Here is a 14,191-nt window from a genome sequence, read left to right on the forward strand (position 1 = left end):
ACTCCTGTTCCCACTGCAGAAAAAGCCTTTCTAAAGGGACCTGAACTATTACTTTCCAAACCATTGAGACCCAGATGTTTTCATGGGCTGAGAGCTGTTCTCTGAATTCAAAAGGGAGCTGGTGCTTTTACGGAGCTGAGTAGTGGCAGATGTCCAGCACAACTCATGTGGTGAGTTCACTGTATTGTGATTTATAAAATGTCCCCAATAAAACTAAAAAAAAAAAAAAAAAAAAAGAAAAGAAAAAAGAAAGAAAGAAAAATCTGTTCCTTATTTACCCTACAGAGGAAAAAAAAAAAGCACCATAATGCATTTCTAAGAATGCTTAATTTTATGTGTGCGATCATAATCATTTAAACACTTGCTAGCATTTTTCCAGAAGCCTTTTCTCTCTTAGAAGAGCCAAAACATTTTCCCCACCCTGATTGTCACAAGCAAAAAGTAATAAATAATTTCTTCTATTAGAAGCCTGAAGGACACTTAACTACGTGGCATATATTTTAAGAGAAATTTGAAAGATGATTTTTTTATTCAGACCTTCCAAGAAAAGATGAAAGTGAATCACATTTAAATTAATATTGGAAACCAGCAGAGTTGGGGAGGAAGGACAAAGGAAATTGCAGTTTGCCTCTCCCCCAGTTTTTATATATAAATTACTATATATGTTTTTAAAAGAACATGTATCCATTTATAAAACACTGTACACATGATTTAGTAACTTTAAAAAATTAATGTTTATTTTTGAGAGAGATAGACAGAGTGTGAGTGGGAGGGAACAGAGAGGGAGGCACAGAATCTGAAGCAGGCTGCAGGCTCTGAGCTGTCAGCACAGAGCCCTACGCGGGGCTCAAACTCCTGAACCAGGAGATCAGCTGACTGAAGTCTGTTGCTCAACTGACCGAGCCACCCAGCTGCCCCTATTTTTCTATCACTAGGAGAAACTAGCTTTCCCTGGGCCATCCAAAAACAATAACATGAACCTGATAGAGACAGAGACTTTGAGTCAGAGCAAAGGCAGAACAGGGAAGGACAGGAAGGAAGAAAACAGATACCCCATCGGCTTTCCTCTGAAAGCAACCCAGGTCCCCAGAGAATCTGTAGCTATAAAAGAGAATGACCAACATCTCAGCAATGTAATGTAAAGTTAACTTATCATGAAGCTGAAGTAAACTGAAGGCTTGGAAACTCAGGAAAAAAATTGTAACAGCAAGGCACTCTTGTAGACTTTACTTAACCAATATCAGACCTTGGTATTTTAAGTTCAAGTGTGATATCTTTACCTCAGTTTTGTTAGATACTCAGAGAGTTCAACCCTTTTTTGGGATGCAGAACAATTTGGAAACAAAAGCAAATCTAATTAATGCTGATATGTGGGATAGATAAGAGGAGGCCACTTATGGCTATTGTGAAAATTTCTGTAAGATACATCTAGGACCAGGGCGCCTGGGAGGCTCAGTCGGTTGTGTCTGACTCCTGGTTTTGGTTCAGGTCGTGATCTCTCGGTTCATGAGTTCAAGCGCCCTGTTGGGCTCTGTACTGACATCATGGAACCTGTTTAGGATTCTGTCTCCCTCTCTCTGCCCCTCCCCTGCTTATGTGCTCTCTCTCTCTCTCTCTCTCTCTCTCTCTCTCTCTGTCTCAAAGATAAATAAACATTAAGAACAAAAACAAAAACAAGATACATCTAGGACAGTGCTTCTCAGTAGGGGAATTCTTGCCACACGGAGGATATTTGGTCACATCTGGAGATATTTTTGATTGTCACCATTTGGGGCTACCACTGGCATCTAGTAGGTACAGGCTAGAGGGATGTGCTACACTTCATACAATACACAGGACAGCCCCTCGCAACAAAGAACTATCTATCCAAAAATATCAATAATGCCACTGTTGAGAAACCTTGGTGTAGGAGGACAAAAACATTCATTAGCATAATAGTGTCAAGGTGCAAGGTCAAAGTCACCTTAAACAATCTTTTTCTCAAATGAGCCAGAATACTGACTATCAAGACAAATAAGTGATCTCACCTTGGCAAATGTGCATGTTACTTCTCAGGTAACTAGAAGAAATCAGCTCTAGCTGTTTAGGATGGAGAGACTAAACTGTGAACAGAGTGCCCACCATCATCAACTGCCCATGGACAAGAACCCACCCCTTGTCATTAATTCTGCCATTTGGGGCAGAATTGAAAAAAAAAACAACAAGAGGAGAAAAATCCTTAGGAACCCCTGAAGGGTGGGGGTGATGTAAGACTAAAAGCTTTCATAGATCTTTGGGAAAATGAGGGGAGGATGATATAGAGAGAGACATCTGGACATAGTGACACATCCCTTGGGACATTCTCTATGGAGTCACCCTTTTTGAAGGCCTAGGTTTCTAAGGCTCCCTTCTTTGTAGGGAAGTAAAGAGCAATTTATGTGAGACTGCAACTTCCGTGAGTCCTATTTTGTGTGGGTTTTGAGATATAACTACTTGTTCAGTAAAAGCACTTCTTCACATCCAAGACTGGGAAAATCAGCAAGGCAAGGAAATCCTTGGGGATGGATTGTGACCATCTGCCTATGTCACTGCAAGGGCCCCCATCCCTTAAGCGATGGCTGAAGGTTCTCGGCAGAGATGGTAGGACCTACAGACCAACAATGACAGATAATAATCCTTCTGGGGAGGTGGTATGACCCACTTCCCTCAGTCCTGATTGCTTTCCCTCAAAAGACTTTAGCAAGAGAAAAACAAGGGAATGTGCCACCTCACCATCCCTGCCTGAGCAGCAAGAGACTAATTCATATAAACGATCATTCAAGAAATTCTGAACATGGTCACAAAAATCACAAACTCCCAACACAGGCTGCAGATGAATTTTTATGGCAATGTAACACTTTGTATTAACGTGGTTCTGACCTTTGTCTCATTATTGATTGCCTAGTTCCTTTTCCTTGAAAAACTGTTTCAATCAACTTGGTCTTTCATATAAAAGAAAGCCCCAACCCTTAATATAACACGTATTTCTTTCTTTTCCCAGTAGTCCATTTGGAATCATAGTATTAAAGCCAGAAGGTACTTTGAAGACTGTATGGTGACAGGAAAATGAGGTATTGAAGGACCTGAAAGCCAAGTGTGTTACTCAAGGAAAGGCTGAGTCCTACTGTCTTTTTAGATCCTGACTTTTCATGGGTGTGTTCATCTTCCCACCTAGAATACATCTCTCATGACAGGAGTGATATCATCAACTTAGGCTTCAGATCAGGGAAACCATTATCGTACTCATACATTTTTCCTTATCAAAACATTTAATTATACTTGATGGGGTAAACACAAACTCTATTTCATCATTTGTGGATTTTTTAAGTTGATTTATTTATTTTTGCAGAGCCTGATGCGGGGCTTGAACTCAGGAAACTGCGAGATCATAACCTGAGCCAAAACCAAGCGTCGGATGCTTAACCGACTGAGCCACTCAGGTGCCCCAAATCATTTGTGGATTTTAATTTTCTTACACTGAGCCATCAAAAATGAATTAACTGACTTCAGCATATCAAATTTAGCAAGCACATTAGAAAAGGTTTCTTACTATTCTCTAAGCGTTTCCACCTAAGATATTTTTCTCTTGAACAGGTTTACACAATTAGAATTCAAACCACATGTAATTACATTTAGTAGAATTCAGAGCTAGTTTAAAAACATCATAAAGAGTTTCAAAGCAGACATACACTAGCCTACATTAAATATCAACAGCTATCCAACAATCTGGGGGGAAAATGCTACTAAGAAATCTGCAAATTGGAAGGAAAAAACTGCCAACAGAGGTCATTGTTTTGGAAACTGATAGAACCAGAAGAAAGTTGGACAATTCACTTAGCCCATCCTCATGACTTTAGGCAAGAGTGCCCTAAATAGTCTGTACAAAATGTTCAACTTTTTCCTAGGCAAACTATTTCAAGGAACAGCATTTGGCTTCAGTTCCAGAGAAGTAACCGTTTTTAATACTATGGCTCACATACTTGACACAGTTAACATTCTGAACAGTTTTATAAAGGGTACTTGTATCCTGTATAAAACATATCCTTTATAAAACATACGTATAGAACAAAAACTGCAAGACAAGATTACCGATAAAATATTGGAATGCAGCCATCAGTCAACTTTGAAATCATATACACCACTCAGTTTAGGTCTTGTGTGCACACAGCGTGCACAGAACAATGGCTCAAAATTGCAAACAAACCGATGGTACATAAATTATTTAGGACCATTAAAAACCTTCAGGATATTTAGGTCAAATTGCTCAAAAGTCTTCAAAGCAAACTTCTCAGAAACGAAATTTCTCAGCACCTCATCTATTCTGGTTATTATTTAATTTACTGTCCAGATAACTTAATGTCTTTATTTCCAACAGACTTGTTTTCAAATATGTTGACATTTTAGTCAGCGTTGAATGCTTTTAGTAACCTTGATATATCTTTAAATCATAAACAGTTATATAATTTGCAAATAGATGCACTGTTTTTGAATAAGAATCATTATACGGATGTGTATTTTGGTCAACAGGGAATTAAGTAGGTTACTTTTAGAAACTATTTTATTGATTTAAAAAAAAAGAAGTCTAAATGTAATTATTGGGCCCATCGTATTTTCCTTGTATTTTTCTTAAATTCATTTGCTTTTAATTCATTTAAAAAAATGAATTTCATATGTTCTCTAAAACATACTTCATTGATTTTAAAGTTCTAGAGAAAGCCCTTTTTGTATCTGATTTGTGATACTGAAGTACATTTGTAACGGGTTGATTCTTGCACCTGATCCTTAGTGATAAATATAATCACATGAAGGTCAGAGGAGACAATGTGAGAATAGTACTGTAGGCATTTTGGACTGATGCTAACATCAAATCTACCCTAATGCTCTGTAGAGGTAATGGGAATACTTGTAAGTCTCAATGCAGTGTAAGTTCTAAATTTTAAAACCAGAATTTGAGTTATGCTAACCAAAAGAACTAACTAAGGACCCACCTGACTTTAAGAAAAAGATCACATTTGCTTGGTTTTCTGGTTCAACTTTTTATCTCATTTATATTTGACTGTTAACAAATCCATATTTTATCTGTCAGCTTATTCATCAGATTTTGCCACATCAAGCAAGAATGATCAAATAGTGCAATAGGGGCGCCTAGGTGGCTTATTCAGTTAAACATCACTTTGGCTCAGGTCATGATCTCACGAGTTCGAGCCCCGCATTGGGCTCTCTGCTATTGGTGCAGAGTCAGCTTCATATCCTCTGTCTGCTCTCTCCGCCCCTCCCCCTCTCATGCACTCTCACTCTCTCTCCCAAACATAAATACTTAAAAAAATTGTTAATACAGTGAAAATATTTGTTACATTGAAGATGTGTCATAAATACAATTACTGCTTTAACATGCACTTGCTTCAATTCCATGTTGATTTAACTTAATGGCAATGACAGATGATAAAATTGTGTCTGTCTACCACTTACGACTAAGTTTTTATTGCTTCTTTCCAAAGCATTTAATAGAGCCAAACATACTAATACATGGCGCTTGGCTCAACTGTTACATGTGATCTCATAGTATATTGATATTAAGCCCAGGGATAGATTTCAGTATCAAACAACAACGAATAAACGTAATTATTCTACCTTGTAGTAATCTTAGGTATAATCCCAATTATTTTTTGTCTTCCTATTTTTTGAGAAGCTAACACTATCAGGCAGCATATATATCTGTTTTCTAGATTCCTAAGCTCAGCTTTTCAGGGAGCTCTCTCGGTGTCTCTCTCCAAATCCCCAGTGTTTATCCTTCATTATCCTCTCATGAACCCCTAGTCGCCTTAGACCCGGGACAGCTAACAAGAAAAAGCTAAGAACATCACACCCAATATCAATTAAAGGTAAAAACTATTATCTCAAGTGGAATTTTCCAGGAGCTGCAAGAAAGATCCATTGTCTTTTCAATTTGAATAGGTATATCCTCAAGACTGTTAGAAATAGCAAAATAAACTAAATTTTATGAGATTAATCATATGGAACAAATCAAAGTAAGATGTGGTTAAAACCCAATTCTCATCTTTTATAAGCTTAATTAAACATATGATTAAGGGGTAGAGTGTGTGTGTGTGTGTGTGTGTGTGTGTGTGTGTGTGTGTGTGTGAACGCATATAGACATGGTTTGTATAACCTCTTATTTTCATTTCCATGGCCCCTACCCACCCTGAGCACCTGTTCCTACACCTGCCACTGGACCTGACCTTGTTCCTCCCTTTCCTCCTCCACCTACCTGCCCCTCCCCTTTCCTCCCACTAAGTTTTTTCCATCTTGTTTTCAAGTCTTAAAACTTGAAAGGATTAAACTTTGAAAGGATTAAAACTTAAAACTTGTAGGATTGGGTGAGATTGATTGTGTTAATCATGCATTCAGTTGAGTTAATATAGATAGTTAGTATTTATATTAAATGTGCAAGGTCCTTAAATTAATTTGGGACTGTTTGTATCAGGTAAATGAGCTAATATTCAACATTTTCATTTATTTAGATTTTCCTATGGCTGTTCTGCTCAAATGGAATTATAGTTGTGTTTTGGTCTTTACTTTCTCATATTTTCATATTCCCTTCCTTTCACCTTGCTGAGAAGGGGTTTTCCAGGTGAAAATAACCCTTTCAACCTAGAGGCAAGAAGATTACTTCTTGGTATTTCCAACTGTGAAGGTTTAGTGATACTTTGGGTTTTAAAAGGAGGAAAGCACATGAGTGTTTATTGTGGGCTTAGGATGGTCTAGAGATAGGTGATCTGCACATACCATGCCATTTGGCCCTGTAACAACTCTCTGAGGCTGGTAGTATTATTACTTTTTGCAGGTAAGTAAACTGAAGATGAGGGAGAGGACCAAATTTAGGCATGTCTTTCAGGCTCAGTGTTCACTGTCAATGTTCAGTCCTCTATATTCTACATTGGGGCTCTTTCCTTTCAATCCAGTCAGTAATCCCTTTGCTTTTTGGAATGATTTTACTTTATAGTGTTTTTTTTTGTTTGTTTTTTGTTTGTTTGTTTGTTTGTTTTGTACTTCAGGCTAAGTTGATAAAAACAAAATTTTACCTATGCAGTATTTATTGAAAATGTGTATATTGTATCATATCCATGCCCAGCGCTGTATTCGATGTTGAGAAACCAAAGTAAATAACCCCATTTCTACCTGCAGTTCAGCTGGGTTCCGTTAAAGGAAGTAGGGCGTGTATCACATCACTGTGGTGAGGCACCTGCGCAGAAGCTCGCAGGGGTGGGAAGGGCCATCTTGGCCAGGTGTCGGAGCATCAGAGCTTCAAGGACACCGCCCTGTTAGATTACTGACTTTCTGAGAAATTCTGAGAGAGCCCTGGATACCCCTGGACCTCAGATTTCTACTCTTTTGCCCATAGTTCATTATGGGTTCTACAAACTTATCTTCATTTCCCAAGGAATGACATTAATAAGCCAACTTTGTCTCTGTTTTCCTAGCTTTTATTTCCCATGTAACTTCAGCCTGCCCACTTAACCTTTTTTTGCTTTGGTTAATTATTTGTACAATACAGGTAATGGCTACCTTAGGAACTGCTGGAGGGCTTAATTAATTAATTAATTAATGTTTATAACATCTTTGAAAATGTAACATTAAAGCTCCCAAGTTGGTGCAAATTATTACCATTATTGACATCATCATCATCATCAATCTGTTTCAGTATGGCCAAAGGCAGACTCCAAAGGGGTGAATCACGATAGTTCTCTTCAGACCTGGCTCCATCTTCTGACCTTGACTGCTTGATCTGAGAGTTCGAACCTAATTATAGACAAAGCAGTTGAGGGAAGTTCTTTCTGTCTAAGACACAGACAAGTCATCCCCTGCTCCCACTTCCTTGACTCTGTTTCTGCAGCTGGTTGCTAGCCTTTCTGCTGATCCTCACAAGGTCATATCTATATATATACAAAACATGTGGAAATTCTCCTTAGCCAACTGACCATTGACTGGATCCCCTGGAGAACCTTGACATTTCCTCTTTATAATTGTGTAGACCAGGAACAGTGGATTACAGATTTGAACTCAGAGTGTGAATGAGTCCATCTTTATTTAGCACCTAGGGCTGTACCTATAAACATAAGCCTATCTGGAAAGAGAAAAATTGCATTAAGTCACATAAACATCACTTTGAATATAATTATTAAGTAGCTGGTTACTACATAGTTAACTGACATTGAAATCTGTGGTTTCAAAAGAGTGCTAATTATAACCAAAAACCAGTTATTCTAAACAGTGGAAAAAATTGATTTTTACTAATGCATTTCCCTGTGCCCCCAAAAATTGTCTTTTATCTTTTTTTGTTCCTGGATAACGCATATATTCTTTATGATCACTTAAAATTCTTCCTCATTTAGGAAACTTCAAGCCTCATGCAAGCCTGTGAATTTGCTCTCCTCACCCCAATATATGATACTTTGTGTACATCACTTGTTTGGTAATTATTTGCTGCTCTGTGATATACCCAATTATTTTCTTTTACAATGTTTTTACAATGTTTTTATCTTCTTTTTTTCAGTTACATTACACAGCCCTTGTGGGTAGTAAAAAAAGGGGTGTTCATCACTGTACCCTCTGAAATGCCTAGGTTAGATCATTGGAAATGGGACTCAATGGACATTTGTTTTTGATTTCTTTCTTATTTGAGAGAATGCTTCAAACTTTAGATCTCAAAGACTATTTGACACTCCTGCTGAAGTTTATGGCAAGATTGCTATGCCTTCTCCTTTTCTTCCTGAGCACATAACTGGACTACACAGTCTCTCTTGCAATTAATCTAGACCATGTGATTGAGGTTGGCCAATGTAATATGGTGGATGTGATGTCATTGCCCAAACAGGCCTATATGTATTCTTGCCCAAATCTTCCTGCTTGCTCCTGCTCTGTTTATTCATTAGCATACTGAATAGAAAACACCCTAAGGACCTAAAAAAAAGATAGAGCCAGAATATAGAAAAGATCAGTCCCCAAGCCACCAGGTAGAAAAGAGCTTCTTAGGAAAGTTATGTGGCCAAGATGACACATGATAGTCTGTTGCATGAATGAGAAACAAGCTTTTGATAAATCAGGAAATTTGAGGATTGTTTACAATAGAAGCCTAAATTTACTCATACACATATAATCATCTCATTCTTAATCTATTACAAATGGAACTCTTATTTCCTTTTTCCTTTATTGTCCAAATCCAGTGCTTCTGCAAGTCTTATCCAAATATATATTATATATAATATTATACATATTTGTTTCTGAATATATCTATCAAAATATATCTCAAAGCACATCAGATTTGGCCATTTCTTTCCATTGTTCTGCAGCACCTCCATGGTCTTACATGAAGCTCTCATTATTTCTTGGACTCCATAACAGCCTCTGAAGAGCTCATGTTGCTTCTATTCTCGCCTTTCTCTTTTCTTCAATCCACAACAAGGGAACTCATATGTTTAAAACGCAACTGCAACTACACCACTCCCTTATTTTAAATCTTTCAACAGCTTACCATTACACCAAGAGTAAAGACCAACCCCTAACCTTGACCTGCAAGACCCTGCACGTTCTGGCCCCTGCTAGCTCACCAAGTTCATCTCAGGGCAGTTTCCAATTACCTACCAAGCCGAGTCATCTGGAATTCTTTCAGTGTCTCTAACAGCCTAATTTTTTTTTTTTTTTATCTCCTCCAGGATCTTCACCCCTGAAGTTTGCCTCACTTTGAAAGTTTTTCTCCTTGCCCTTCACATTACCAGGTCATGTCACTGTGGAAATATCCTTTCCTCAGAGCGATTTTCTCTAATCACTATATCTGAGAAAATTCTTGACCCTTGGTTATCCTTTATCGCACTACCTTGCTCTTTCCGTTTCAGCAATTACCAGAATTTTTAGTTATATCTTCATATAGCAAATAAGAACCTCAGGTCGCAAGTTATGAAGTATAAGAATTATAGCTCTAGTTTACATAAATGGATGTTATTTCTTTTTCTATTCTATTTCTAGATCCCATTCCATTTGTGTATTGATAAAGATTCCAGATACTATAACAAAGAGCCAAGTAGAGTAGTGGTTAAAATATCTTTAAATGTGGCGAGACTTGAATATTAGAATTTCATTTCTTTCTCTTTTAACCATCAGAGTGTAAGCAGTCAAGGCTGATAAAGCAGTTTTGATGTTTCAGTTGTATTGTCACTGTGTGTTCCTCAATTTGAGGCTTCCACACCTGCATACAAGATGTAAGATTAACTGTAATTTGGTGTGGTAGGAAAGAGCAGTTCATGGCTGAGGCAAGGGTTAGGTGGAAAACAGCTCTGGGACCCCAATTCCTCTGGCCTATGAATGCTCATATATGAACAAGGTCTTTAAAGGTTTGTAAAGGAAGTGAGATTTTAAGAGGAGATAGACAAAATTGGTAAAAGGTGTTGACAAGGAATAAGAAAAGGAAAGGTTGACTCAGTGTAATGGTAGTGTTTGAAAATCCACACTCTGTTTTTTTTTTTTTTCTCTTTTAGTTTGGATGTGTAGTAAAAATACTAACAATGCTAGGAAAAAGTACATGATTACAACAGAAATGAAATTAGATGTGATTAAAAACACAGAAAGCAATAAGAAAATTCAGAATATATGTGGAATACGGAAAGAATCATTTGGCAAGAAGAGGGGCGCCTGGGTGGCTCAGTCAGTTAAGCATTCAACTTCAACTCAGGTCATGATCTCATGCTTCGTGGGTTCGAGCCCCGTGTCAGGCTCTGCTGACAGCTCAGAGCTTGGAGCCTGCTTCAGAATCTGTGTCTCCCTCTCTCTTTGTTTCTCCCTCACTCATGCTCTGTCTCTATCTCTCAGAAATAAATAAAACACTAAGAAAATTAAAATAAAAAGGATGATTCGACAAGAGAATGATTCTGAGCAACAAAGAGTAACTTACACAACCTGGAAAAAGAGTAGCGTCTTTGGAATCAGCGCTTCTGCAGAAGTGGAAGACAGAGATTGTGGCTGAAAGTGAAGTTTTATGTGTCTGGCTAGAAGACTAGCACCGAAGTCAGACATCTAATATTAATGGAAGAAAAAGCTTGGAGTGTGTTTGAGAATTTTAGATTCTTGGTTAAAGTGCTTTGGTATAAACTTGAAGCACATAAGGTAAGGAATTTAGGGAAGGTCACTTTGAATCTGCACAACTGGCAAGATGCTTCATCTCTTGACGAGTTTTTGTTTTTCTTTTCTGTGCTGTTATCTTTAATTAACCCCCCCCCCCGCCCCCCCCGCCAAGGGCTCTCCAATCATCACCAAAAGATCATTTTACCCATTGCTTTGGCCACCAGTCTCTTTCTTTCTTCAATAATGGTGAAGTGGATACCTTTCCCTTAGTTAAGAGAAATCGATGGTTCATTGTGTTTTCCACTAACGAAACTTTTGGAAAGCCAGGTAAGCAAAGCTGTTATCATTGGCATCTTTTACACTAACCACATCCAGAGAGCCATGATGTCTATGTGGTGATTACATAAATTCTTCCCAGTGTCCCACAGGTTACCAGTGTCAAATTCGATGAAATTGATAATCTTACCAATCTCTAAATTAATCTGAGTGTTGTAGTTCACCTTGCTGAGGGGATAAGGGTAGAAGATAATGGGAGTATCATGGGTCATCAGATAAGGGATTCTTTTTGTGCCCACAAAGATCTTTCTTACTCTATACAACTGTACTTTGCTCCTCAGGCAAGATATAATGAACAGCAGAGACTCTTGGTGTCATAGATCAGATGATGATTCTCTGTGGTCTTGTCAATGCTGATAACATCCATATTACCAGAAGGCTTAGTTTTATCAGTTTAGACTTTGCCATCATTTTTTTTCCCTAGCATAGCATTATATATAGATAGGCAGATGTATACCTATATAGGTAAATACGTAGATAAATATCTATATCTATAACTATTTATATATATATGCACCAATGTAGATATATAGATATAGGTATATCACAAACTCAAAGCTCTTATAGACTAAGGTAATAGGGTGATGTGGCAACTTAGATTCAGCAAAACAATTTTAATTTTCACATTAAGTTAATGTGGTAAATTTGAATTTTATTGCTTTTAAGTATTCAAGATAGAGTTTGTAAGTTTGATTTGACTTTATTATTATATAAAATGTATAAGATTGAGAAATCTATAATTAGGTTTATGTACACTATGATTCACATGTGAGTATTCCTTTCTTCTGACCTCACTCCCCAAAGGGAAAACTATTTGCTCACTTAGCTCACTTCTATTTCCTACTCTCCCTGGCACTGCAGACAACTGGAAAAACCAACACTATTTGGTGTAGCCCAGCTGACTTGGTCCACCAATCTTAATGAACTACCACATGCAAATCTTTACATTATCTCCTATCAGGGCATACTTAAGTCTGTTATTTAAGAAAATTTTGATAGACATTCTCTCAGCTGTAGAGACTGGTGGATAGACAAGGGGCAAGCACACTGGTCAGATTGTCTAGCATCCAATGCCTTGGGACTACTACATGCCTCAGATGCTCTTTGGGACCACAAGCCATAGCTCCACTAGGCACACGATGCACTTGAGGAGTTTTATATGACCTTTGGAGAAATCATCAAAGAAGAAATAATCTACCTCAGTGATTTCCAAAGTAGACAAAACATCTATTTTAGAAAAAGTTACACAGCAGACAATATGTTAGCAAGGAGGAAAGAAGTATAGTGGTTTTAAAAAGATTTAAAGTGTTGGTGTTCCAAATGGAAGAGTTTAAAGTAATCTTAGTCTCTTTGGACTTGAGGGCAAGAGGGGTCTTTCTTGTTGGATGGAAATGCATATTTAGTTTGGTATGAGTGGAGCATCAGGCATTTATTGGGGAGAGCAGAGGAAGAGGCTAAAAGTGAGGAAGCCAGGTCAGGAGGGACCAGTATTCAATACTAGGCAGCCATAACACTTTTGCTAAATCTCAGTGTGACATTTTGTGTAAATGGAATATCCACCAAGTATCTATCACTAAATATTTATTTATAATCTCTTGAGTTTCTTTTTTAACATTCTTCCATTATTCCCAAGTGTCATGCTTTTTTTTTTTTTAAGAAACTAATTCTTCTCAGAGGAAATACTCCATTTTCTTGTCAATAAAAAGAAAATTCTTTTTAAACCTTCTCAGTACAATTTCATTAATGGTGAAATATAGAATAGTATGCTAACTGGTCATTTACTTTTTTTATGTTCAGAGACAAAATTGCTAATCAGTCATGCCTGCGCTTGGCAAAACTTAAATACCAGGGATATTGGTTTGTTAATGGAATAAATCTTCTAGTAATTATCAGATCTCAGAATCACTTATTACTGTCTACCACAAAATGCTAAATATAGCATTTCCTTCCTTCTATAGGAAAAAGTGATAAATGTTTTAGACCACACAGAAAGAAGAGTTTGCTGTGATTTTTAGGTATATTCCCACATTTAATGATAAAAACAGAAAGCAATTTAAGAACATTTTCCATGTGTGTCCAAAATGCAAGGCACAATATCCTCTTTATAAAAGAGCTGGTGGTTACTGATGTCTGAAATGGGCAGTTCATTTGTATCTGTGTGTAGAGAAGTTTGTGTGGGTCCATGCACACATACATTCAATGAGCATACCAGAAATTCAACATTGTTTTTATTTGTGCATTTTTGGAAATGCAATGTATTCCCATAGGTAGCAGTACTTTCCCCCTGGCTTCTGCATACACAAGGCATCCATTACATCAAGACAGCCATTTGATTCCTCCCAAAGGATGCAAAGAAAATGACCAAACAACACAGGTGCATAAAATCATGTGAATTCTCCAGCAGTGTGTGGAACATAGGAAAAAACTCAGAAGTTATTGCAACAGCATTTTCCCAATACTGCAAATGCAATTCACAAAGCGGGAAATATCTAGGCGGGATTGTCTATGTCTTGAGAGAGACAGAGGCAGTTATTTCTTATGGGTGGTTATCAGTTAAGACTTACTAGATTTACAGATTTTGGCTATGAATTCAGTGGCTACTTTCAAAACAATCATTCTTTTTTGGAGGGTGGTGACAAGAATGTCAATTTTTTCAGCCCTTCTTTGACTCTACTTTGCTCCACGGTTTATCACCACTAGTGAATGAAACTAGACAGTAAGA

At 37.5% G+C, this 14,191-nt stretch overlaps 1 pseudogene; it reads right to left on the reverse strand.

The window, feature by feature from the left end:
* Positions 1-5,754: 5,754 nt before the first annotated feature.
* On the reverse strand, positions 5,755-12,590 carry LOC109276682 (40S ribosomal protein S4, X isoform-like; annotated as a pseudogene).
* Between the last annotated feature and the right edge of the window lie 1,601 nt (positions 12,591-14,191).

The sequence above is a fragment of the Panthera pardus genome, unplaced genomic scaffold, assembly GCF_024362965.1.
Source record: "Panthera pardus isolate Hobbes unplaced genomic scaffold, ASM2436296v1 HiC_scaffold_21, whole genome shotgun sequence".
NCBI classification, from domain to species: domain Eukaryota; kingdom Metazoa; phylum Chordata; class Mammalia; order Carnivora; family Felidae; genus Panthera; species Panthera pardus.